General features: G+C 39.3%; 1 protein-coding gene across 3 annotated transcripts in view; it reads right to left on the bottom strand.

Moving 5' to 3' along the window:
- The window catches only part of BNC2 (basonuclin 2), a 457,977-nt gene that overhangs the window by 419,942 nt on the left and 14,324 nt on the right, over window positions 1–23,711 (bottom strand). The window lies entirely within an intron of this gene.

The following is a 23,711-nucleotide window of genomic DNA, read 5'->3' as shown; positions in this document are numbered from 1 at the left end:
CTCGGCTCACTGCAACCCCTGCCCAACAGGTTCAAGCAATTCTGCCTCAGCCTCCCGAGTAGCTGGGACTACAGACATGCACCACCATACCCAGCTAATTTTTGTATTTTTAGTAGAGACGAGGTTTCACCATGTTGGCCAGGATGGTCTCAATCTCTTGACCTTGTGATCCACCTGCCTTGGCCTCCCAAAGTGATGGGATTACAGGTGTAAGCCACCCCACTCTGCCCAAATTCCTTCTTATTACAGTCTAGGAATCAGTCTGACAGAAGTCAATCAATTCACCCAATGTCATGTTTATTTGTATCTGGAGAAGAATTGGAACAAAACCCTCCGGAAAGTGATATGCTTCCTCCAAATCCACCCTTCTCTTGCCACCACCAATTTCACTCCCTCCTCCCAAGTGACAACTGACCTATTCATCAGATGATAAGATCTTCTCTTAGAAGCACTCTGCCTTCAAAGAGGGCCAAGATTAACAAACAAATCCAAAAACACTCTTCTTGACAATTTCAACCTTCTGTCCCTATAAGCATTTTACCAGGATCATCAAAAAGTAAAGACCCACTTTGAGTCTGAACTCCATTCTTTTTCCATTTCCTGGAACAGTTGTTCTCAAGCAATGAAATGCCAAGAAGGATGAGAAAAAAACTAGCTTGGGAAGCCAAGAGCTTCGAGGTCATTAGCCTCAGAGCAGTAATGGTTGACTATATTCCTTTATAGTTCCTTTATCCTTAGTTCACTAAGGGCAAAGAACAATTTTTTTTCTCTCTGATGTTTTTCAAGTGTTATCGTCCTTGTAGGCCCATTATGGGGGCCTGACATGCTGGGAATTGCTGGTTATTTGGCCACTTGCCATAAGGAATTTTTACTACTGTACTTAAGACAAATGGTGTCCCTGACTCCAGAAGGAAGACCACTCCAAAGGCAATGATGGTTGACTAAGTAAGCCCTTCAAGAAAATCATGTGAACTCAAACCCTGCTTAAAACTTCCTCATTTCGTTTAGAATAGTAACTCTGGTCCTTAACATGGCCTCCTAGCCCCTTCCTTCCCTCCATAGTCTGATACCAGCTCACCAGCCTTACTCTACTACCTTCTCTCGGAACCACTTATAATGGCCTGTCCACACCTCCAACGTCCCAAGCAAGCACTCTCTAATCTCAGGCCTTCAGCCCTTTTGCAATACTCAGCACCCCCCTACCTTACCCGCAGACAACCTAGTTAATTTCTCTCCATCCTCCAGATCTCAGCTCAAACAACCCTTCAGAGAAATCTTCTCTGACCCCACAAACTGCATTTGGTGGTCACTGCTTTGTATTTTTGGATTCTGAGTATTATTCTATCTGGAAAATGAAGACTGGTCTCAAAGCTCAAAAAAACTTTGACTATCACTGGCCAGTTTAAAAAAAAAATCCCTTAAGGCAAAATACTTCTGATACTTGTAGTATTTAATTTTTCCTCTTTTTTTTTTTTTTTTTTTTTTTGAGATGGAGTTTCGCTCTGTCGCCCAGGCTGGAGTGCAGTGGCCGGATCTCAGCTCACTGCAAGCGCCGCCTCCCGGGTTTACGCCATTCTCCTGCCTCAGCCTCCCAGGTAGCTGGGACTATAAGCCCCCGCCACCTCGCCCAGCCAGTTTTTTTGTATTTTTTAGTAGAGATGGGGTTTCACCACGTTAGCCAGGATGGTCACGATCTCATGATCCACCCGCCTCGGCCTCCCAAAGTGCTGGGATTACAGGCTTGAGCCACCACGCCCGGCCTAATTTCTACTCTTAACTATACTAACAAAAAATTCAATGTTATACATTTTTGGAAGTGAACCCCAAATCCACTTGTTGGGGTCAATGTTCATTTATTTCAAACACTCCAAAAACAGATCAATACTTTTGAAACTGTAGCCACTTAGTACTCCTCCTTTCCCTGTGTTGGTTGCAATGAGTGACCGTTGCAGAAAAGCAAAAAATGCACCAGGCTTAGAGTCGGACTATGAGTCAGACCTTGCTACTACCAGCTGCCTGACCACAGGCAAATCCACTATCTTCTCTATGCCTAGTCACTCTTCTGTAGAAAGAACAATGCTACTTCCTTAGAGAACTCAGGAGACATACATCTTGAAGCCAGTGTTTGCCTTCCACAGTTAACATTTTACATTTTTGCCTTATTATCTAATAGTACTGGTCTCCTCACTCATTTGTGAACTCCATACAAGTAAGGGATTTTTAGTCTTTTTTCTCTATCACTGCATCCCTAGAGTCCAGTATAATGTCTGTCCTATATATAGTAAGCACTCAACGAAGAGTTTTTAAATAAATGGATTAAGAGACAGTGCAGTATGAAAATAGATTCCACCATCTCCATGTATTAGTTTTGCTTTTTTTTTCAAGAATTTTTTTCAATAATTCTTTGTAGAATTATTAACATATGATTAGTTACTATTCTTTCATAGAATTCAGCGTTCACTGGGATCCAGTCGGTCATGGATATCCATGGGTACTTAAGAGAAGTCTAGTCACTGAGTTTCATTCACTTATAGTGGCTTCATTCCTCTAGTATCACCAATTGTTCAAAAGAAGAACTGAGTTACAGAGTGTTGTGCAAATATCAACACTGTCCTTCCACACAAATGGAGAAACAATTCATATGGATGAGATGTTAGCAACAACTTCATATAATAGCAAACATTATTTGTCTTTTCTGCATGTCAAAATAGTTTAATATTTTAACTGATTGATTTTTAATCAATAGTGTTGATTTTTCTTTGTTAAGTATATTTATAATCATTTTACATGTAGTAAACTCACCTAATTCTCACCACCACCACCCCATGAGTTAGGTACCATTATTATGCTTATTTGATGCAGAAGGAAACCTCACTGCATTTGTGGTTATAAAAATTGTGTACTTGGCCGGGCATGGTGGCTCACGCCTGTAATCCCAGCACTTTGGGAGGCTGAGGCAGGCAGACCATTTGAGGTCAGGAGTTTGAGATCAGCCCAACCAACATGGTGAAACCCTGTCTCTACTAAAAATACAAAAAAATTAGCCGGGCATGGTGGCACATGCCTGTTAGTCCCAGCTACTCGGGAGACTGAGGCAAGGAGAATCTCTTGAACCTGGGAGGCAGAGGTTGCAGTGAGCAGAGATAGCGCCACTGCACTCCAGCCTCAGCAACAGAGCAAGACTCCGTTTCAGAGAAAAAAAAAAATGTGTACTTAATATCTATCTAGCAGAAAACCAGTGTGTGCAAGGCACAGTTCTGGTATCCTATTTTAAATATGAGGTTTAACTCTCTTGCCAAGAAAAACAGATTTAAGTTAAAGAGGTTTTACAAGAATTGGTGTCTAAAGTTGAATTGTTTTTTCCCAGACTTACCAGTTTGAGACTTGCTCTAATAGGATAAATCTTTCAACTGCAGGGAGTCTTCAGTAAAACACAGCACCCATCCCACCTAGTTAAGAATCCTGGCACTAGAAATCTATTTCACCCCACTCAGCAGGCTGCAGTACATAATTATTTTCATCTGGTTATAACACGAGGTAGTGAGTTTAATCTCTCAAAGCCTACAGGGATTGATTTTAGCAGTTTTAGAAATTGCCTCTCACGCTATGAATGTGCCTCACAGCAAGACGGTCCTGCTAATGGTTCCCAGATTAGGATCTGGAAGGACCAACGGCTTCCTCCTCTTCATAATTTCCTTTCCTTTGTGGGCCAAGTCTATGGTCATTCAAGGTATTCTCATGGCGCTGCTTTCAAAAACAATTTGTTCTGATTTAAATGAAGAATCAGAGGTCATTTTTTAAAGGTATAATCAATTATTACTGTAGCTGGAGTCTAATGAATGCATATATAAAGTAGACCATCAGAAACATATTCTTAGAAACATAAGGGATATATAAAAATTAAATAGAATCCCAAACAATAATATGGCCATGAACGTGAAGAAATCTCTAGTTTGTCTTGATTTTTAAAACTTTGGCCCAGCTCTTCCTTCCAGGTTTAAAAAAAAAAAAAAAAAAAAATCCTAGAAAACCCAGTTCAAGAATATATTTAATGTCTCCTTAATTCTTACTAAGCTCGACCCTACTCAATCAACCCTAATTTGTCCCAGGTTCTAAGTGAACCCTCCTCACCACACAAAGTCATCAGAAATGAAAAGAGGACACTGCTAATCACTAATTTTAAAGTGAAATTGCTACAAAGACTGGGACTAACAAATCCAATGAAGTAAAAATGATCTAATAATACATTTTTTTCAGTTTTTGGTAGAAGAACTAATCTCAAAAAAAAAAAGAAAGAAAAATATATATGCAAATTAAACTTCACTTCCTGCTTACAAAAGATTTAGAAAAGGCCCTTGGGCTGTCCACAGCATTGAGTGATAGCAGGCCACTTATATTAACAGTGACAACTACACGTCTAAAAGGTATTCAACTTACACACCTGGTTCAACATATGTTAGAATATTTTGGCTCTGCCAAAAAAAACTTTTTTGCCATATCATAAATTCTCTCCCCACTGTCCTGGTATCTCAGGTGAGAGACTACATAGGTAAGTTCTAAGAGTCAAATTTTTATAAGCATAGAGAAGTAACAAAACACTTTCAAAATGCTGCTTTCTTTTCATGTTTTTGAACCCAAAAAATGGACCCACAACAAAGACCTCAGTAATAGAAACCTGAAACACTATGAAACATAATCTTAGAAAACCATAATTCTGGCCAGGCTTGGTGGCTCACGCCTGTAATCCCAGCACTTTGGGAGGCTGAGGCAGGTGGATCACGAGGTCAGGCATTCGAGACCAGCCAACATAGTAAAACCCTGTCTCTACTAAAAATACAAAAATTAGCCCAGCGTAGTGGTGGGTGCCTGTAATCCCAGCTACTCAGGAGGCTGAGGCAGGAGAATCGCTTGAACCTAGCAGGCAGAGGTTGCAGTGAGCTGAGACCGCGCCACTGCACTTCAGCCTGACCGAGACTCCATTTCAAAAAAGAAAACCATAATTCTACCAGACTGGAAAGTCCTTGGTAGACTGCCAGGTTCTTCCATCTCCAGCCTCGAAGTCAATGCCTGGTGAAGAAGAGGTTCTCAAATGATACTTGTAGAATTAGATAAAGAAAACCTGAGAATTATTTAAAGTACTTTCAAACATGTTATCACACTGTGATCCTCTGAAGGTATACAAGACAGGTATTCTTGAACCATTTCAAAGATGAGGAGCCCTAACTTCAGAGCTATCAAATTAGCCTGGTCTTAGGGATCCTAAGGTTTTCTATTACCATCAACTCTGCCTCAACATTTAAAAAGCTCAGTGTTTCCAGGAGGTGGAGGTTGCAGTGAGCCAAGATCGCGCCATTGCACTCCAGCTTGGGCAACAAGAGCAAAACTCTGTCTTAAAAAACAAAACAAAACAAAACAAAAAAAACCTCAGAGTTACTACTCTTTCACTTTTGCTCTGCTTTCTGTATTTTATGATACCTGGTATAAAAACGCCAAAAGGAAAAGGTAACCAGATCACTCAGATGCCAAACCCTAACAAGATCACTACTGCCCTTTGGAGCTATCCAAGTCTGATGGCTCAGGCTACCAGGTATTTAGGTCTACTTAAATGAGGCATACATAACGTGATACTTACACTGCACATAAGTTTCAACCTACCACATATTTTTAACCAAAAATGTTTCTTTGGAATTTTTTTTCATGTACAGATCCATACTGACAGTTTAACTCTAGATAGACTTTTACAGGTAAAACAAAGCAGGCCCGGCATGGTGGCTCACGCCTGTAATCCCGGCACTTTGGGAGGCCGAGGCAGGTAGATCACTTGTAGTCAGGAGTTCGAGACCAGCCTGGCCAACATAGCAAAACCCCATCTCTGACTAAAAGAACAAAAATTAGCCAGGTGTGGTGGTGTGCGCCTCCCAGCTACCTGGGAGGCTGAAGCAGGAGAACTGCTTGAACCTGGGAGGCAGAGGTTACAGTAAGCCAAAATCATGCTGCTGCACTCTAGCCTGGGCAACAGAGCAAGACACTGTCTCAAAAAATAAAAAAAATAAAAAAAAAAGCAAAGAAATGCAAGTCGTGCCAGGCGCGGTGGCTCACGCCTGTAATCCCAGCACTTTGGGAGGCCGAGGCAGGTGGGAATCACCTGAAGTCGGGAGTTCGAGATCAGCTTGACTAACATGGAGAGACCCCATCTCTACTAAAAAGAAAAAATACAAAATTAGCTGGGCGTGGTGGCGCATGCCTGTAATTCCAGCTACTCGGAAGGCTGAGGCAGGAGAATCACTTGAACCCTGGAAGCGGAGGTTGCAGTGAGCCAAAAGCACTCCAGCCTGGGCAACAAGAGCGAAACTCTGTCTTAAAAAAAAAAAAAAAGAAAAGAAAGAAAGGAAAGAAAGGAAAGAAAGGAAAGAAAGGAAAGAAAGGGAGAAAGGGAGAAAGAGAGAAAGAGAGAAAGAGAGAAAGAGAGAAAGAGAGAAAGAGAGAAAGAGAGAAAGAGAGAAAGAGAGAAAGAAAGAAAGAAAGAAAGAAAGAAAGAAAGAAAGAAAGAAAGAAATGCGAGTTATTACCTCAAATTTTTTAGCTTCTGTGGATTTCACTGTAAAAACTGATCACCATAGAATCACATCACACTACCACATATGAATCGCAGAATGGTAAATCCAGTGTTTTCAGATTCCCCAACTTAGACTTCAAAGTAGACATGATCTTCACCTGGTGGCTCACAGTTGCTCTTAGGTAAAACTGTATTTCAACTATGGATTCAACATTATTTATAGAGTATTTATTGTATTCCTGGCTTATGCTAGGTTTGGCGATTCAAATATGAATAAAACATGACTCCTCACCCATGGGAAGGACAACATTAATAGTACTTGAGAAAGATACAAAGAAATACAAAAAGGCTATTGTATTGGTCTATGTGTGCCACAGATGTGGTTGCTACTTACAGTTTCTTAAGAAACACACATGAAAGAAAACTACTAATTTCACTGGTCAGTAGAGGTGAGCTAACAGAAGTTAGCTCTTACATAATTCCTCCTTGCAGAAAGAGGTGATACATAAAAGTTCCTAACAGAGTTCTCAACATAGTGGATTAAATTAACAACTCTGAATAATTTTCTCAGATGAAAGACATTAGAAACTTAAGGATTCTTTTCCTTAAAAGTGAAGCAATGATTCTCCAACAGTTTGTATATAATATACATATCTGAAAGTAATCTTAGTTGCTTTCAATACTGCTGAACCAATCATAACTAGCACTTGTTGCTAAGGTTATGCATCTTTTAATGCCCTGTTTATATTGTGCTATGTATCAATATGGTAAAAGTTGCACGCCATCACCCATTTTGTACCAGTCTTCCTTCTATGTAGTACTAAAATACTGCCCAAATTACTAGTTTTGAAAGCTATCCTAGAATAGAAATAAAATGCCCTACACCAAATATTAAGCAATGATAAACATTTAATTAACTGTGGCTCATTAGATGACTACCTATCTGAAGGGACCTATTATGTTTGACGCACACAGACCTGCAGGTGAGAAGAGAACCCCATGTGAGTCTAAAGCATGCTGTGCACTCTTTAGCTCTTAGACCAACCACTTCATTCCTTCTTAGGCACCATCACTATATGCCTATTAGGCATCCAGCTCTATAGTATGTAATTCTCTCCCAAAACTAGAAGCACGCTGGCTTTCAGTCATAAAAATTAAAGGCTGATTAGAAGATCCTCTCAACCTTACAGCCAAGAAAAATGTAATTTCCAATATATAAACTGAATTGAAAAGGATTTTTACAAATGATTAGTCAACCGATGTGCTGCATGCACCTACGTACAAACATGCACGCCTGCAAGCACACACCCACTACCACCCCATGACAGTTACCAGAAACTGCTCAACTAATCCCAGAACTCCTTCCAATGACTCAAGGCACAGTTGCAGGGTTCTCTTCTCAATGGCTTTTACCAATCTATCAATATTGATAAGAGCTGAAACCTGTTTTCCATCTTTAACTTACTCTATTCTTCAGATAAAGAGGTCTAAAGAAGAACCAAAGAAGTTACAAAGATCAAACAGGTAGTCAGTGACAGAGTCTGGGTTAGAAAAAATCCAGACCTTCTGCCTTCTGGTCCATACCACAGAGTCTATCTGCAATGTTTATCACATACCCACTAAATCTTACTATTCCTTAATTTATCTGTGTCCTAATCATTTAACTTCTTACCATCTCATTTTGGCAGCCACATATGCTCCTCTCCTTTTTGCTTTTACAGAATCCAATGCCCCTGGCTTAAAAGGGGAGAGAACTTACTGCCATTTCATATCCACAGGGTTAATGAATGCCCATAGTTAACATGGCGTCCTCCCTTAAGCCATTAGCTGTCACTCAAAAATTCACTCTAAAGCTTGATCTTTGCTTCTGCTCAGAAGTATTTATTCACCCTATCACAAGTGTTTTTCCTTTAATGTCACAATGGCAAAATACCACCGTGGTTGTATGCCTTTCCAAATACGCACATCTGTGACAAACACTATACAGTTTTGTCACTAAGACTAAAGAACTTAAATGGTAAGATATACCAAAAGCAAAAAAGAATTACCAGGTCAAGGGGCTGGGTAAAATTGGTATTCCTATGTTTGTTACCTGCCACAGAAACCAAGTACAATGTTTATAAACCTGACACCAAATAAACATTTCAATCATAGTTAATTCAGCAGTTCTACTGTCAAATGAGCCTACAGCCGCTCATCAGAAAAGGGTTACCACATGAATGCACTCAGATTGGAAAATACCTTCATTACTCTTTAAATACCAGAACAGATTTTGGCCGCTTTACAATAAACAGGCCTAACGTTATGTAGATAATATCGTATATAACAAAACCAGCTTTTTTGACTGAAATCCCACCAGTTCCACCACTGTAACCTCAGCTAGGGTAATTAATATTTTCGTTGTTCCTTCGATTTCACGTTTGAACACTGTATCTCTACTTCATGGGCAGAAATGACCTAATGGGCAATGTTCTAGACAAATTTAAAAAAAGGTCATGAATTAATGGGCAAAAGACTCCTTTCTTTAAACAACACATAAGCAAACCTGAATGACATCCACCATTTTAATGGGTTTTTGTCAGGCACTGTGCTGACCCTTACCCAAACTATGTCTTATTGAATCCTCATTCCAACCCTAAGCAATGACAGTTATTACCCTCCATATTTAAAAATGAGGAAATCCAGGCTTAAAGAAATTCTGTCCCTTGTCAAACTTCCCACAACATAGTTGGGATTCAAACCCAGGCCGTTCTGACTCCGATGCTTTCTATACCTTCACAGACTATGCTACTTCCACTACACTATAAATACTTAAAAATCATTTGTAAAAGTATTGTGAGGCCATGAGAGCCGTAACTAATTATTCCTCAAAATGTAGATATCCTGGCCAAACAGTATGTCCACAATCAAACCATCACATCATCAAAAGCTAATCAAACCCAGGGCATAAGTTGTGTGTGGGTCATTTAAGATAACAATGGAACCCTTATGATCCTTGAGTGGTTTCACCGCACTGTGGTATTCACCATGCCTTCTTATAAAATCAAAAATACAAAGTTTGAAAATGTTTAAACAATGAAAATAAAATACGTAAAAAAAGATAAAATACTTCAAATTAAAAGATTAATCCATGAAAAGATCTGCATGCATGATGGCTGCCCATTGCAAAAGATCTATTTCCCAAGCCTATGTCTGCAAGACATTATTATAAATTTTTTTCTTTTTTTTTGAGACAGAATTTCACTCTTGTTGCCCAAGGCTGGAGTGCAATGGCACAATCTCGGCTCACTGCAACCTCCACCTCCCGAGTTCAAGTGATTCTCCCGCCTCAGCCTCCCAAGTAGCTGGGACTACAGGCATGCACTACCACGTCCAGCTAATTTTCTATTTTTAGTAGAGACAGGGTTTCATTTGGTCAGGCTGGTCTCGAACTCCTGACCTCGGATGATCCACCTGCCTCGGCCTCCCAAAGTGCTGGGATTACAGGCGTGAGCCACGCACCCATCCTGCAAGATATTATTTAATGCACATATTTTTGGAGTTTTGAAGTTGCTTTGCCTTATGTTATTTTTACATATGAACCTCCACTATGAGTTTTATTATCTTGCAAACTGTTGATCTACCAAACTAGTAAGAGAAATTCACATAGAAAAGATGCTGGCATGAGAATTTCCAAAATAGTTCACGTAGACATAAGTATGATACTTTCTGCTCCTATGATAGGAAAAAGAAACTAACGGGTGTTTGGTACTTGTATTACACACATACCATGCTAGGAACTGTCACATATGTCATCTCAGAAATACTCTAGCATAAATATTATTATACCTACTTTATAGAAAACAGTGGGTCAAAAAGTAAAAGATGCTAAGGGCTGGGGAGGGGGAATGGAAGATTTACTGTTGAATATAGTGCCTCTCTGTGGAGGGATGAAAGTATTCTAGAATTAAATACTGCTGATATTTCCACAACTTTGTGAGTATACTAAAAACCAGTGACTATACACTTTAAAATGGTGAATTTTATCTCAATTTTACAAACTGAACAATCATGGTAAACATTAACATTTGGGAAATCTGGTTAAAGGATATATAGGTATATAGGAATTCACTGTATTTTTTTTTTTTTTTCCTGATTCTTGTGTAAGCCTGAACTTACTTGATTTTTGTTTGGTTTTGTTTTGTTTTTTGGAGTCTCTTTCACTCTGTGCAATCTTGCTGCAGTGCAATTTCAGCTCACTGCAATCTCCGTCTCCTAGATTCAAGTAATTCTCCTGCATCAGCCTCCCAAGTAGCTGGAATTACAGGTGTGCACCATCACACCCAACTAATTTTTGTATTTTCAGTAGAGACGGGGTTTTGTCATGTTGGCCAGGCTGGACTCAAACTCATAACCTCAAGTGAAGGCCTGAATTTATTTCAAATTTAATGAAACAACAATATGAATATATTTAACATTACTGAACTGTACACTTTAAAAAGCTGAGGGTAAATCTTATGTGTTTTTTTACCATAATTAAAAATCGATTTGACAGACAGATAATTGACTGATAGAGAGATAGACGAATTTGCCCAAGATTCTACCATAGTCAGTAGCAGAATCAGTATTCAAATTCAGGTCTTTACAACTCCAAAGCCAATACTCTTTCTCATAAGCCCAAAAAGGGCAGGGTTATAATTCTGTTTGTACTGGATAGTACTGAGATGTCATTTATGGTCGTTCAAAAGGTGTACACTAAGATACATTCCTTTTTTGTGTGTGTGTGTGAGTCTTGCTCTGTCGCCTAGGCTGGAGTACAGTAGCACAATCTCAGCTTACTGCAAGCTCCGCCTCCTGGGCTCAAGCCTCAGCCTTCCCTGCCTCAGCCTCAGATAACTGGGATTACAGGTGCACACTACCACACCCAGCTAATTTCTGTATTTTTAGTAGAGATGGGGTTTTGCCATGTTGGCCAGGCTGGTCTCAAACTCCTAAACTCAAGTGATCCACCCGCCTTGGCCTCCTGAGGTACTGGGATTACAGGCGTGAGCCACCATGCCCAGCCTACATTTTCTGAAGCTCCTTTTTTATAAATGAAAACTCTATTACCAAGTAAATGGGTTTTAGTAAATGTTTCTGTTTAGGTTTACTATGTAAGACTACAAATGTGTGTGGAAGGAGAAGAGGTTTAGATACTATGCTTTTCATCAAACAGTTACTCCCAATTGAACATTATTCAAAAACAAGCAGAATTCATGTTAGAATTCAAGCAGAAATTCACGTTAGAATTTTTCTTCCAAGTCAAAATGCCGTAACTGATAGTGCCATGAGTGTGCAATGAGTATGTGAAATATTTGTCGTTATCAAATTCTGGTTTCTACTCTAAGTTTTTTTGTTGTTGTTGTTCATTTAAAAATCTTTTGGCCAGGCAGGGTTGCTCACACCTATGAAGTAGGAGGATCGTTCGAGGCTAGGAGTTCAAGACCAGCCTGGGCAACATAGTGAGTCACCATCTCTACAAAAAAATAATAATAAATCTTGTAAGAGTTTAGCAATTTCTCGTAAGTTTTTTTTACATTACAAAAAAAAATTACAGACAGGAGTTTCAACACACATTTTAAGTGCTAGTTTACCAATCACTGACACAAAATCTGATGGGCGTTTGCATAGATGGGTATATCTGGGTTTGAATTGGGGACTTATGACTAAATACCATTAAAATGCCAACTGCATAAAATATTCATATGCCTTTACAAATCATGTTAAAAACGTTAAGAAGCAGAATTTAGTGTTCCATTTGTTAATCTGCAATCAAGTACACATCTTAAAAAAAATAAACATTTCTTTAAAAAAAAAATAATGTCAGGTAGTAATTCTAGGGGTGGGGAGCAAGAGTACTATTTTTACAAGTATTTTTCCTTTTTTCTTTTTTTATTTGAGACGCAGTCTCGCTCTGTCACCCAGGCTGGAGTGCAGTGGCGCACTCTCAGTTCACGGCAACCTCCGCCTACCAGGTTCAAGTGATTCTTCCTGCCTCAGCCTCCCAAGTAGCTGGGATTACAGGCACAAGCCACCACACCTGGCTAATGTTTGTATTTTTAGTAGAGACGGGTTTTCGCCATGTTGGCCAGGTTGGTCTCAAACTCCTGACCTCAGGTGATCCACCCGCCTCGGCCTCCCAAAGTGCTGGGATTACAGGCATGAGCCACTGCACCCAGCCATTTTTCATTTTTTTATATCAATAACTATCCGGTCATTTCCAGGAAAGGTATTATAGATATTTGGGGCAGAACAACTCATCATTGTGTGTAAATTACTCTGCCATCCTGATGCTGCAGTGTCCTTGACCCACTAAATAGCAGGAGGCAGCCCCCCAATTCAGTCATTTGTGAAAAAACAAATCACCCGAGATTTCCAAACACTCTGTGTAGGTAGCAGCACTTCCAGGTTCAGAACCCAAACAAGCTTTAACACCTTCCACCTGTTAGTATTTCACTGTGAACTGATGAGTAGGAAGTTCCTATCAGTCAGGCTGGGGGCCAACCCTCCCAGGCACTGCCAGGATGCCCCATGTTTTGAAATAACTTTCTCTTAGGCGGCCTATCAGCATAAATTCGGATTTCTATCATGTTATTCTTAAAACCAAACATACCTGCATTCATTAGACTGACACCATAAAAACTCTAAGAGAAATGGCATTTTTTTAAATGGAGGGACCTTTGAATGATTCAACACCAGCTTTTTACAGTTACAGTCCTCAGAAGTCACATGGCCTAGACCATGGAGCTTCTCAAATGCAACAAGTCATAATATACATATTAGAAAGAAACCACTGGTAGTTCAGTTTTTAAAATAGGAAAATTATACCAGGAATCCAAGCCCCACGTTCCAGAACACAAAATGTTCAAGTTCAATGCCTCTGCATACTTAAGTTACCATATGACAGTAACAATGCAGAATTTATAAAAACTAATTTAGTATGAAATTAAAAACACCTAAGTTTGAAATACAGTTTTGGTGAATTTCTAACTATAAAAAAATGAAAGAAAAGATGCTTCAAAGTAATACATTAACTTAATAAGAGGAAAGAAAAATCCAGTATTTTCAGTGTTAAATTCTAAACCATTATCAGTAACAGAATTGTACAATCTTTTCACTATTTCCTTAGCAACCAAAAGGTCTGTTCATTAATAAGAAAAGTCATTGTATTTCTCACTTTGAAAAATATTTGTCACCAATTCTGTGGTATATTCTTTCCCAAGTTCTGACTATTATCGTGTAAGTCTACCACGCAACACAGCACAGCGCTAAATACCACAATCTATCACCAGCATTAACTACTCCCAGTCCTAAGACTTTAATTTCAACAAGGCTGCAGCTCAGAGACCGAAGACTGGTAGAGTTTCTCTTCCAGCAGGCAAGGACAAGGACCACATATTTTCCTACATGCTGGTGCATATGAGAAACTGTTTGCCGCCCCAGTCATAAGCATAAGAAAGGATTTCTAAGTTCGTGAAAATTCTACAATACACTTTTACAAAAGAAGTCCCAAATTATTTTAGACCAATCCACGAAGAGTAAGTGACCAAAGCACCAGCAGGTTTTCCATAAGCCACAATCTTTTGAAAACTTTGAGTAAAAAGAAATCCTATAAAATTTTGGTATCACAGCGCTAGACCATTGATTTCCAATTCACAGATGAAATATCTCAGTCAAAACTGCAAAGGCAGTCAGTATTAGTGTATAATTACCGGTAAAGACAGATGTGCTTTGAAAACACCCAAAACTTTTCTTCCCTGAAAGCACACTATTCCTGCAAAACACAAAGTAGATAATATATTTAAAATAGTAGTATCTGTTCACAATGTCAAGTTGCTGCATGGTAGAAAACAATCTCTGTAGCAGGTCCTCAAGATAAAACTAAATGTGAAGACGTATGCTGCGGTAGGTCTACTTTCCAATTACTAGAAGTAAGCATACAAGAGATATAATTAGTTATGACACTAGGACAGGCATACATGTTTCAACACACACGCAGCTCAGAACAAAATTTTTGGCACTATATGACAGAGAACTTAAACCAAAGACTCAAAGAAAGGTTATGGAGTGTGTGTCTTTTTATTTATTTATTTATTTAAAACTTGCCACATCAAATTATATTTTTTACGTTTTAAGCATATTTTGATTTGTTTAAACATCTCTCTAAAGATTTCTCAGGGGGGCGGGGAGAAACAACCCTGCAGCTTTCATTGAGCCTACAATACAAATTAAGGAAGTTGACTTTATAAAATTCATTTGGTTAAAAAAGAAAAAAGAATTGACCAAACACATTTAGGAAATTTTGACGTGCTAGTCACAGGTTTCTCAATCAGAAATAGAACACTGAATTCTAAGACTAAAACATACAAGGTAGTGTAACTTAATTTTGACAATTGAAAGCTTGTCCGAGATATACCTAGATATCCCAAAACCATAACCGTTGAGCAAGGCTTTAAAAACTAAAACACGCTGGGCGCGGTGGCTCACGCCTGTAATCCCAGCACTTTGGGAGGCCGAGGCGGGCGGATCACAAGGTCAGGAGATCGAGACCATGGTGAAACCCTGTCTCTACTAAAAATACAAAAAATTAGCCGGGCGCGGTGGCAGGTGCCTGTAGTCCCAGCTACTTGGGAGGCTGAGGCAGGAGAATGGCAGGAACCCGGGAGGCGGAGCTTGCAGTGAGCCGAGATTGTGCCACTGCACTCCAGCCAGGGGGACAGAGCAAGACTCCGTCTCAAAAAAAAAAAAAAAAAAAACTAAAACACAAAACTATTATATAAATCTACTAGTAAATCATAATCCAGTTAGGATCATTTATTCCTTAATAAAGACAGAACAATGAAAAGACCATAAAGATATACCTGAGAATCTACAGAGCAGCATATGAGGTAGATGTGTAAACAGTTGATTAAAATAAAGTGTGATTAAGCTCATATGAATCACTAATTCAGGAAGCTGGAGAGACAAATTACATAAATACATAAAAAACTGATATCCTGTAAGAAACTTCTGTGTTCAATCTCAAAAGACTAAAACAACAAATATTCCAAAGCATCACTTTTCTAAGTCTCTGTTCAAAGTAAATGAAATCTATGATGCAGTAGCTTATGAAATCACAACAAAATTCAAACTCTTAAGATATTCTAATTAGGAAACACCCAATATTAATAAATGCTGCCTTTTCCCTTAGCATCTTATCAAATATAAATTTCTTTTGCTGAGAAAATTAACCTAAAAACAAATTTTAAGTTAGAAAGGTTCAAAATATCAAGGTAAAGAGAAGGCACCAAAAAAAGGAGGCAGACTTCAAGTCTGACAGCTTCCATCTCCCAAGTCATATACTCAATCTACAAATGAAATTCCATCGATGAAGTCAGGTGTAGTGAAGAGGAGTTATTGTGAACGGGTGTTGGAAACATAAAGCTTGTAATTAAGTGCATTCTTGAGTATAATAATCCACCCTGGAACAAGATAAAGCATTCAGAACCTATCCAATGCAAAACAGCTAGATGTTATACTCCCACAGGAGTTACAGTACGTGACAATGAATTATGAACCAAATCCCATCTTATGAGCCAAACGGTCCATGAAGACAGAACAAACAGTCCCTCCAAAGACAGTGTTAATTATGCCCTCAGGTTTTGGTCCAGCAGAACTTTACATCTTAAAACAGGGTCTGCTAAGGACCCTCTCTACCTTCACAGAACAACGTAGGAAATCTAGCATATTAGTTATATAAGACCTTGGGATTTGGTTAAAAGAAAGCACCCAGGAGATTTCAACTAACACGAGAAAGGTTTGACCCTCAAGTTTACAGGCTGAGCATGCTAAATCCAAAAATTATAAAATATTCTAAAATCCCACGCTTTTTGAGTACCAATATGTCTTAAGTGGAAAATTCCACACCTGACACCATTGCTTTCTGATGTCCACATACACAAACTTTGATTAAGGTATAAAATATATCATACAATATTACCTCCAGGCTATGTGCATAAAGTATATAAGAAAAACAAATGAATTTCATGTTTAGACTTAGGTCCTATCCCTGAGATATCCCATTATGTATATGCAAATATTCCAAAATCTGAATAAATCTGAATTTTGGTCCCAAGCAGGTCAAATACCAGAGGCTCAACCTGTATGTCCAACACAGGTTGTTCTAGCTTTCTTTTAAATGAGAAAGTTCCACAGTTTCAGAGAGCCCCAGAGAGGAATGAAGAAACAAATGTAAAATTAGCTTTCCTGGAGTCAAATTTATTTCATTTCGTTTTATTTCCCGAACTCTCATTGCCCCCCTAAAAAATCTATAAACTTTCTAGAGCCTGACTTCACAAAGCAGACTGAATTTTCAGAATTGCTGGTTGTATTTTTAACAATAAAATGATTCCTAGATCTGCAGATTCCATGCAAAAGAATTTTTTTTTTTTTTTTTTTGAGATGGAGTCTCGCTCTGTCGCCCAGGCTGGAGCACAGTGGCGCAATCTCGGCTCACTACAACCTCCACCTCCCAAGTTCAAGCGATTCTCCTGCCTCAGCCTCCAAAGTAGCTGAGATTACAGACGCACACCACCATGCCTAATTTTTGTATTTTTAGTAGAGATGGGGTTTCACCATGTTGGCCAGGCTGGTCTTGAACTCTTGACTTCAAGTGACCCACTCGCCTCTGCCTCCCAAAGTGCTGGGACTATAGGCGTGAGCACCTGGCCCCATGCAAAATTTGCATTTTATACTGTGAAGACGAGGTTGTATACGAATTGGAAGAAATTCAATAACACAGATTTTTCCAAAGCGCTAAGTAATGCTTTTCTTAATTGATAACCAAGAAGTCAACATAAAGAAACCAATTAGTATTACCTCAAACCATAACTTGCTGGAATTCAAAAACAAACCTTAAAGTACAAAAAAATAAAGCGCTAACTAATGCTTTTCGTAATTGATAACCAAGAAGTCAACATAAAGAAACCGATTAGTATTACCTCAAACCATAACTTGCTGGAATTCAAAAACAAACTTTAAAGTACAAAAAAATAAAATCACGGTCCTCTTTGGCAACTACTTTTTCCTTTGACTTTTGTCAAAGACCAGTATGAATAAGACTGTCCTACAAATAGTGTTATATGCACAGATTTGTACTTCACTAGCTTTCTGATGTCTAATGTCACTAGTATTTGTTTATGCCCCCCACACACAGATTTGCTCAACTAAAAAAACAGACAAGGTAGGTTATGTGTCAGCCTCTCTAATTTCTAACCTAAGAGCGATATATAAAACTATTTTGTATCATGAAGCACTCATGCAGTCTCACATCTTAGTTAAAACTTTTCTTGATATCCTTTGCCTTTAGAAGCCTTCTCAGGCTTCAAAATTTTACTTAGAATAGAAGAAATTCACTCTGTAGTAGAATTTACCAGGTACTTACCACATAGAGCTGGCTACAAAGGGCTACAAAATAATAACACACTTTGGTCAGTGGAAAGATATTTATAAGCATGCATGTATGGTATGCATGAATCTATAAATGCACAAAATATGATACCAATTCTTATACACTGAAATGGCTTTTTATAGATTTAAAGAAGCCCCATAACTAGTGGGGGAAAAGAATCAATGTCAAAATTATCACCTTAAGACACTGTACTTCTTCCAACAATGTTGGAAGCACAGTGGAGCACAGTGGAGCAACAATGTTGGAAGATGCTCCAATAATGTTCCAATGTTCCAACAACGTTGTTCAAAATATTTCTAGAACTCATCATCTGTAAATACTTCTAGGGCCAACTTGTAAACTATAGTGAAAAATCAGTTTTGTCTTTTTTTTACAATCAAAAATAGGCTGGGGGTGGTGGCCCATGCCTGTAATTCCACCACTGTGGAAGGTGCAGGTGGAAGGATCACTTGAGTCCAGGAGTTGCGATGCTAGCCTGAACAATACCTCAGGAAGCTGAGATAGGAGGATCGCTTGAGTCCAAGAGTTCAAGGCTGCAGTGAGTTAGTATTGCATCACTGCACTCCAGTCAGTGTGACACAGGGAGACTCTGTTTCTAAAAAATAAAAAATAAATCAAAAATAGAATTATCTTGTTTTATCACCCACCAAGTAAGTTCATTAGGCTTAACACCAAAAGACTTTTGAAGATTCAGAAAATCAAAGCTTATGACTAGAAGATTTGCTAGCACCAAAGATGCTTAGAAGAACTAGACACAGGCTGTCTGAAATCAATGTCAAATGAAGAGCTCCAAAAGCATTTTAAGCTATGACACCATCACTGCATCATCTTCTAGGGTGACTATTTTACAAATAATAATACTTATTTGTAATTGCTTATTTGTGGTTTTCAAATTCCCTTAGTGTATTCATTAGGATAGTAATTATTTCAATGTTTCATTCAAATTTATTAATCCTGTCAAACATTTTAATAAAATAAGTTCCTCAAATATTATAAATTTTCATTTCACTTAAAAAGTATTTAAAATCAGAACAGTGGCTGGGTACAGTGGCTCATGCCCATAATCCCAGCACTTTGGGAGGCCGAGGGAGGAGGACTGCTTGAGCCCAGGAGTGTGAAAACAGCCTGGGCAGCATAGTGAGACCCTGTCTCTACAAAAAAAGAAAAAGTTAGCCAGGCATGATGGTTCATGCCTGTAGTCCCAGCTACTCAGGAGGCTGAGGCAGTAGGATTGCTGGAGCCCAGGAGGTCAAGGCTACAGCAAGCCATGATCATGCCACTACACTCTAGCCTGGGTGACAGAGTGAGACCCTGTCTCAAAAAAACAAAACTAAAATGAAAACCTAACTTTCTTCCAAATTCTAAGCATACCATTTCCTTATTTTCCTGTGTCTTGAAAATCACATATAAGTCACACTGCCTTATTATGCAAAAGCACAAAATCTGTAAAATAGCCTGACTACAGAGATACATTTTGCTTTAAACAAAGTTAACCATCCTGTCCAGATCATGCTCTATCCAGTCTCAATTTTTTTGACAGCACAACGTTTCCCTTATATATACATAATGCACACTATAAAACACAAAAATAGGTGAACAAGATAAATCAAATTTCTAATATATTTTCCCCCACATCGTAAAGGATGATTTCTGCATACCCCTTGGAGTGTTTACATCTATCCTGGAAACCACTGTTCCAACTGAGCTAAGCATAAGCAGTTGAGAAAAGTCCAGCAGCAGATGCCATAAATAACTCTCAATGGTTATAATAACTAAGACTTGATAACTATTGATAAAGAATCAGTTCATGTTCACAAGGACAATCATATGTGAGATATTCATCCATTCATTCATTCAATAAATATTTGTTGAGTGTTGCTACAGGTAACGGAAATGTATAAATTAGCAAGACAAAGGACCCTGTTCTTATGGGGCTTCATGGTGGTGGGACGATAAACTACACATAAACAAAAAAATTAAATATACTTCCAAGTGGCAGTAAGTGCTATAAAGAAAAAAATCAGGGTAAGAGACCAAAGAAACATACACTGATAGGGACACAGCAGTGAAGGTCGACAGGAAGGTCTCTTTGAAGGACTGACATTACAGAGAAGGCTCTAGTGAAATGAGGGAGGAAGCCCTGCGAAAGTGTGAAAAAAGAACCTTACAGGCAGAGAAAAACCCCATGTAAAGGGCTGAGGTAGGTACCAGCTTAGCAAAGTTCTATGGCCTGTGGAAAATCAGCAAGGCTGGAGCAGAGGGAGCAATGGCAGGAAACAGCGTCAGAGTTGGGCTGGGTCGCAAACATTACATATCCCTTTCAGTGATGGTAAGGAGTTGGGATTTCACTGCAGGTGTGATAAGAAGTCACTGGAAGGTTGTGAGGTAAGAAGTGATCCACCTGTGGAAAGTCTTCTAGGAGCAGTAGGAGGAGAGAGGCAAGGGTAGAAGCACTAGGCCACTTAGAAGATACAACGATATTCCGGGCAGGGTAGAGTGTGGCTCGCGCCTGTAATCCCAGCACTTTAAGAGGCCCAGGCAGGCAGATCACTTAAGGTCAGGAGTTCATGACCAGCCTGGCCAACGTGGCTAAACTCCATCTCTCCAAAATCTAGCTGGCCGTGATGGCATGCAGCTGTAGGCCCAGTTAGCCAGGAGGCTAAGGTGGGAGGATCACCTGAGCCCAGGGAGGTCGAGGCTGCAGTGAGCCATGATCATGCCACTGCACTCCAGCCTGAGTGATGGGAGTGAGACCCTGTCTCAAAAAAAAAAAGATTATAATGACGCTCATTTTAACTAGCCCTTTGATTTTCAACGTAACTTTCTAATTACATTTTAATCCAAGTTCTACATTTCCTGTGCAATTTCTGCATTCTCTCCAACACCTCCCCTCACTTTATTTTCATTTCAGACACATCTTCAAATTTAAAATTTGCAGCTGGGCGCTGTGGCTCGCGCCGGTAATCCCACTTCTTTAGGAGGCTGAGATGGGTCAATCTCTTGAGGTCAGGAGTTCAAGACCAGCCTGGCCAACATGGTGAAACCCCATCTGTACTAAAACTACAAAAATTAGCTGGACATGGTAGTGCATGTCTGTAATCTCAGCTATTCGGGAGGCTGAGGCAGAATTGCTTGAACCTGGGAGGCGGAGGTTGCAGTGAGCCAAGATTGAGCCACTGCACTCCAGCCTGAGCAACAGAGGGACACTCTGTCTCAAAAAAAAAAAAAAAGAAAGAAAAAAAATTAAAATTAAAATTAAAATTTGGAGTTTGTTAAGCTCTGTGGGTTTAAATAATAAAATTCTCACGTTATGCTTGTACTATGACTGCTCACATGTCACCTGAACTTAAGGATGTAAGGATAAAAGTCGGACTGGAGCCTAAGGAAACCAGGATGGCAGGCTGCTTCCCGGACCACCAACTTCTGTCCTGCTGCCTAATATCAACTGGATGTTTGTTCAGCGTCTTTCCTTTCTACTTTCTCTTCCCATAACAAATTATTCTTGATGTTAAAGTGTTTTAAAAGGAAGGAAAGATTGAAAGGTAAAAAAATGACACTAATTGGGAAGCTGCTAGAATTAACCAACGTGAAGTTAAAGGTACAGCCAGCTTTAATTTTCTGGTCCATAAAATAATACCGCAAATAAATGTTGAGCATCACACAATGCAAAGAATTACAAAGAATCTTTGAAACCAGACTGGGCGCGGTGGCTCATGCCTGTGATCCCAGCACTTTGGGAGGCCGAGGCGGGCGGATCATGAGGTCAGGAGATTGAGACCACATTGCCGGGCACCTGTTGTCCCAGCTACTTGAGAGGCTGAAGCAGGAGAATGGCGTGAACCCAGGTGGCGGAGCTTGCAGTGAGCCGAGATCGCGTCACTGCACTCCAGCCTGGGCGACACAGCGAGACTCCGTCTCAAAAAAAAAAAGAATCTTTAAAACCTAATCTTAACCCTTATTTTAGGATGGAAAAGAGACACAGAAAACAGATACAGAGATTAAATACACATACTCCCTCTTGATTTCTAGAGCAGTTTATTCCACCTGTATATAAAGTCAATCTCAGATCAACGTATTTCTCTATAAGGTATTTAACAAAAGAAACTTTCTCTACCAGGTATTTAATAACTAGTTTATAAGTCTTTTTTTCTCATAATATATATCCTTTTTTCCACCACTTCCACTTATCCATATATAAAATATGTTATGCGTAAGGTGGTAGCATGAGGTATCCCCCAAGAAAATTTGAAATGAGTGAAATGAGACTGCCATCTGCATTAGATCCATAAAAAACCAAACAGATGCAAAGTCACCTTAACAACTAGCTCCCAGGACAGTTGCCTAATATCTGCTTGAGAATATTAACATATCTAAAGAAAAAGAAATTTGTCTATAACAAGGGCAATGGTAGGAGAAAAAAAGCAAGGGGGTAAACACCGTCAATACTCTTACAAGCACAGCCCAGGAAAGGAGTCCAAAGTGTGCACTGTGAACAACACAGGCCACTGGAAAGAATTTCTTTATAGGAGGAGGAGACCCTCGGGCCCCCATCCCATCCTTAATATTCTCTGCTGAAATTCCAACCTCATAAAGAGATGAACAACATTTGGATTATAATCTGACTCCCCATTTAAATTTGCCTGCCAAGGAGAGGATGTACTAATCATTTCAATACAAGTACATGAGTATGCCACCTCATATGGTATACAGATATATACATGTTCACATGGTGCGTGTGTGTGTGTGTGTGTGTGTATGATCTCTATCTCTCAGTTGAATAAAGTGAATGTATCCACGAAAAGGTGATGTTTTTCAATGGTATGTTAACAAAATTAGGCTCCTAAGGCATATGAAGACCAGAGGCAGACCAAGGATCATGGTGAATTCTTTAAAGATAATGAGTTTCCCTTTACCAGTGAATACTGTGATCTTTAATATGAGGGTGACAGCTTCTACTTCATCTGTAATACCTATGGCACCTAATAGAGTATCACATACATCATAGAAATTCAAATGCTTGTCAAATTATTGTATTCTAAAATAAAAAAAGGTTATACTTTGGAAAATGAAGGGAACTAGAAGTCCCATGCCTATGCCAAATGTAAGCTTGAACATCAAAACCTAACAATTTTTAAAAGCATCTTTTTTTTTTTTTTTTGAGACGGAGTCTCACTCTGTTGTCCAGGCTGGAGTGCAGTGGCGTGATCTCGGCTCACTGCAACTCCGCCTCCTGGGTTCACGCCATTCTCCTGCCTCAGCCTCTTGAGTAGTTGGCAGTACAGGCACCCACCACCATGCCCGGCTAATTTTTTGTACTTTTTTTTTCAGTAGAGACGGGGTTTCACTGTGTTAGCCAGGATGGTCTCGATCTCCTGACCTCATGATCCCCCTCAGCCTCCCAAAGTGCTGGGATTACAAGCATGAGCCACTGCACCTGGCCACATCTTTTTTATTTTTACCAAATCAGTACACAATTGTCTAACGTTGTTTCATGCAAATCTGCAGCAAGTTATTCTACATATAGTAAGGAAACATTTATTTGCTGGCTGCTAATAGATGTATTACCTTAGCATATCTGTACTTCAGGAATACAATTTGACAGTCACACTAGTAAAACAGTAAGTAAGACACTCAACATTCATCCATGCCATCCATAAATATATGTAAAAAACCACAAAAAAAATTTAT

This window comes from Theropithecus gelada, chromosome 15, assembly GCF_003255815.1.
Source record: "Theropithecus gelada isolate Dixy chromosome 15, Tgel_1.0, whole genome shotgun sequence".
NCBI classification, from domain to species: domain Eukaryota; kingdom Metazoa; phylum Chordata; class Mammalia; order Primates; family Cercopithecidae; genus Theropithecus; species Theropithecus gelada.
This window is presented reverse-complemented; position numbering and strand designations above follow the sequence as displayed.